Source organism: Elgaria multicarinata, chromosome 1 (assembly GCF_023053635.1).
Source record: "Elgaria multicarinata webbii isolate HBS135686 ecotype San Diego chromosome 1, rElgMul1.1.pri, whole genome shotgun sequence".
In the NCBI taxonomy this organism is placed as follows: Eukaryota; Metazoa; Chordata; class Lepidosauria; order Squamata; family Anguidae; genus Elgaria; species Elgaria multicarinata.
In genome coordinates this window covers 109,103,957-109,108,920 of record NC_086171.1, presented here as the reverse complement: position 1 = coordinate 109,108,920, position 4,964 = coordinate 109,103,957, and positions in this window count along the sequence as shown.

Genomic DNA, 4,964 nt, shown 5'->3' with positions numbered 1-4,964 from the left:
GGAGTTATTTGTATATATGGGGAACCTGGGGAAATTTCCTCTTCATCACCACAGTTAAAGCTGCCCTCTTTTAAATCTGGTCACTCTAGTATAGCTCCTGCAGCTTTAACTGTTGTGACGAAGAGGGAATTTCACCAGGTGCTGCATGCATACAAATGACACCTGGTGAAATTCCCTTTTCTGTGCAACTGTTAAAGATACAGGAGCCCTGTCCTCCTTTTCAGATGGTCACCCTATCTTCTCGATTCTCCCAGAGTGCAGGACACGGAATAATGGGCTCAAGGTAAAGGAAGCCAGATTCCAGCTGGACATCAGGAAAAACTTCCTGGCTGTTAGAGCAGTACGACAATGGAATCAGTTACCTAGGGAGGTTGTGGGCTCTCCCACACTAGAGGCCTTCAAGAGGCAGCTGGACCACCATCTGTCAGGGATGCTTTAGGGCGGATTCCTGCATTGAGCAGGGGGTTGGACTCGATGGCCTTACAACTCTGCTATTCTATGATTCTATGATTCTATGCCCAGCGACGTTTTAAATCGGTGTAACATATTATGTTTACTGACTGACAAAACATTATATATACCTGTGTAGATCTCCCCCAGAACATTTGTCATTTGCCTTCTTTTTTTCTTTTTCTTTTTCTACCTGAGGGTGCATTTAGGCCTGTGGACTTTTATTTTCAGGATTGTCTCTTGCCCCCCCTTTGTTTGATTATCTCTTTCCTTGTCCCCTTTGCTTACATCCTCTTGTCTGCCTCTTCCCCCTCCTCTTCCTCCTCCAGAATTCCTTTCACACTCACCTCCACCTTCCTCCCCCACCTGAACTGTCTCCCTACCAATGCTGCCAAGATGCTTCCCTGCTGCCCCCAGAGGACAATGTAGGAAGTGTGAGAGACCTGATCCGAATCTACACCAAGCAGGATATAACAGTTTAAAAACGTTATGAAAACAGTATATGTAATGTGTCCTGGGCCTGAACAGTTGTCGTAACCATTATAAACCATTATAAGCAGTAGTGTAGATCCTGCCCTGGAGGGCACATTGGAGGGTTGTGGTAGGTGTAGTGTTGCTCACCACTGCCCTAGCCCCTGCACCTATCCTTCTGAAACTTTGCATGTTTCTTGCCTGGACACACTTCTACAGTGTATGCAGTTTTCATTTTTTTAAAAAAATGTCCAAAAAAGCAGACATGGGAAGCGAATCAATTTTCCCCCTCCCAAAGAACGTCTGAAGACTCACCTTCCTTATATATTTATAACAATTTACCACCAGGTTTTGCACTGGATGATAGCATTTCCTTCTTTACTGTTATGTCCAAATTAGTATACATTTTGTGACTTAAAAATAACAACTTCCTACTATCTTGCATGGGATGTTACTCTAATAGTCATCTCTAGAAGGTGTTAAATGTTACCATATGTCCAAGTTTCACACCCTTTAAAGGTGTTAATTTTTTCTTCACATTAAAAAAAAAAAAGAATATATAGAAAATGCCAGCAGGGACAATTGCAGCTAAATAAGCCCAGTCTGGCTGGCATTAGAAGGAAATCTAATTAAAAACAAGCCTGTTTCATTAGTGCAATTGAGAATAACAACTACATATAAAGGAAATAAGAGTGGATTTGACTTTGGATCACCCAGACGCAATTGCTGCTTAGTTTCAAACAGAGCGGAGTTGGAAATGTTTCAGAAGACGTTTTTATGAGAAAATTTCTGAGATTTTTCCTTTTCCCACTCCCTTCAAAAAAGAAAACCACTTTCTGAATATTGTTTATTATTATTATTATTATTATTATTATTATTATTATTATTATTTAGCAGATACCATCCCACCCACACCCTGATAATGCCTTCAAACAACATTAGATCCAGGGCATTTTGGAGGATGCTAAATAGTGACTGCTGTCAGTTGTTCGGACTCATAAACCCATGTGCGCTTTTTCTCACCACAAAAGAGATGGGCAACTGGTACCCATCTAGATCCAGGCAACTGTATTTACATTTTTCTCTCTGTACATTCCGATACAACAGTTATCATTAAAACGTTTCAAGTGAGTCTATGTGCAAAATGATTTGTGTGTGCATGTTTTAACATATGCATGATGGAAATCCCATCACAGGTTCACTAATGTAGTATACATGAGCAATATGCCAGACCCTCACCTGTACTCTCCAAAGCCATTTTGTACTGACCTTCAGATCCAATTAATTTCTAGCTAATGGAACACTCTGTGTTCAAAGGAACTCCTAACATCATTCAAAATTCCCAAAGGACAACCTTGGCTAACTATCTGAGAGAGGGCTTTTTTTTTGGGGGGGGGAATACACCACATGTGGGAAGTCTAAACTTAAAAGCATAACTCAGATTTCCCTGACATTTATGCTGCCTACTTGCTGTGGACAAGGTACATTTATAGTTTGTTGTAGACAATCACATTCTAGAGCAGGATGCAATAGTCCATTTTATTTCTCAGGATTTCGGCCCTTCTCTTTGTCATCAACTAACTATAAGAAGAGTGCCACGCAGAATTAAGGAAACCAAGGCCTTAGCTAGACCTGAGGTTTATCCCGGGATTGTCCCGGGGTCATCCCTGTTCATGTAAATGACACACAGGATATCCCGGGAGATGCCATGGGGAGAGGGATTTTCTTTCCTTCTGTGAACTGACAGGAGCTGGACACCCAAAGGTGGGAACAGGAAGAGACTGGAGTTTTGCACGGGGAAGAAAGTTCAGAAGTTCATAGGTTTTTGTAGAATTGAACCTCATCACACTTCCAATCATGGACACAACAGGATCCAATTTGACTTGAATTGACTCAGAATAACCCAAGCTGTTTCCACTTTACAGAAACAGTTCATTTTATACTGAACTGTTTTTAGAAGAACAGGAGTAGGAGTCACCAATCACTACAAAAGAAACTATAGCAGTGGACAGACTCACCTCTGTCTGTGCTCACTGGCCATTTGCCAAACCACTGCTGCCACAGGGCCACTTGTCCCCTTAGCAAGCTGCCATTATGCATAAAAATGGCAGCTTAGAATTTTCCGGAAATGTAATGTTATGTAAATGGTGGTCGTAAGGAGCTTGGGCGGCCGCTAGGTGCTCACAAGCCATACAGCAAATGGGTCTGGTAAGCACGTAGCAGCTGGGCAAAAAGTATCTGGGAGCTCGGGTGGGGAGGAGTCCGCCAGACACCCCACCCCTCTCAGATTCCCACAATATGTCTACTACTGCACTCAATTGAGGCCTTTAACACCCTCATTTTTTCATCTTCTTTCTCTTCCTTCTTGTCCTCTCTCTTCCAGTTTCCCATGGGTAAGTGCCAGTCACCAGGGGTCACACCTTGATAGGTGCTATCACTTTCACATCTCCTGAAGGGTAGATCTGAAATGTAGAAGCATCGAGAGCATAAAGACTCATAGTTTTATGTGGGCATTTCATACTCTACTATGTGTCTTTTGTCTTTTCTTTCACTTGATACACTTGTGCCCAGAGCTACACATCTTATTACACTCACAATGCCATTAGTAGCTCATCAGGATTTATAGTATTTACCCTTAAGGTCATATTAATAGAATAGGCCTTTTAAAGAGTGGATGTTTTTCAACCTGGGGTGCACTACAGATGAGATGAATGGCCTTTTGCTAGACCCTAGTAGAAATACAATTTCGAGAACAGAACGTATTTCCAACAAAAGGATGTTGATGTCTTTTTTGATTTTGTAAATGGCACCAAGGTCTATCAATTAAAAGTCCTAGCCTTCATCTTTCTCCCCTTTGCATGGCAAAATATCAAGAATAAAACCTGTGGTGGAAATTGAATTTTCTCCTTAAAACCCCCATGTTTTGATTCATTAAGAATTTTTGAATATTTTTCATTCATGCATAAGGGGTATCCCAAATATGTTATTACATATTCCCTGCTCTGTGCTGAGAATTCCATCATCTAGTGATTTGACCACAGGAAAATGCTTCACTGAAGCTTAGTCAGATCTCCAGACCACAACATTTAATTCATTTAATACAAATGAGGTCTGCAACAATTAGCATGTGTGTGTAGAGGTGGTGGTGGAAATAAACTGCATAAAAATGATGCACCAAAACAAACCATTATTAATCAATCTGAAGCATGCGCCCTGTATTTGGGGTAGTTTACCGTGAGTATATTTTTTCAGTTTGGTACAGTGGTTAGATTGTTGTCTAACCACCGGGTTCAAATGTGCACTCAACCACGAGTGCACTGGGTGTCTTTGGGCCAGTTGCTATCACTCAATCCGACAAGCCTCACAGGGTGGTGGCGAGGATAAAATGGGTGAGAGGAGAAAAATGTGTGCTGATTTGAGCTCCCTGGCAAAAAGGAAGGATATAAATGTATTGATAGATAAATAAAGTTATGTGCCAATGAGATAATTAGACATTGGGAAGAGTGTTAGGGTAACTATGGAGCGGGAAGACTTAGCGAAACCACGATGGGCTCACCCATCACATGACTGGGAACTGCACGGCACCATGTGGTTTACTCTCTGCTCCCTGCTTTTTTATTCCACTGTCTTCCCACTACAGCAGCCATGTATCACAACAGCCATCATGGTGGGAATCAGGTCATGCCATATACTATAGATGGCACATGGCAATCTCGACCATAGAGAAAGTCTGCTTTCGCTAGAGCATCTACAGTAATTGTGGATGCTCTGGACAGCCGACTTTATGGTCACCAGGGCTTTTTTCATGGAACATCCATTTTAACCACTGGAGATCGTGACAAATGACATGGTAAGCCACCCCAAGGCCCCTTAACCCCACTGCAGGGGGTGGTTACCCAGAGTGGTTTATTAGCCATTACTGTTGGGTTTTTCTCCCTCCATACAACACGCTAAGCCACTGTGGTTCACTTCCCAATGTGAACCACAGTGGCTTAATGTTGCTATTATGGTCCAGGCTTGAATACTCAAATGTTGCCTGGCAT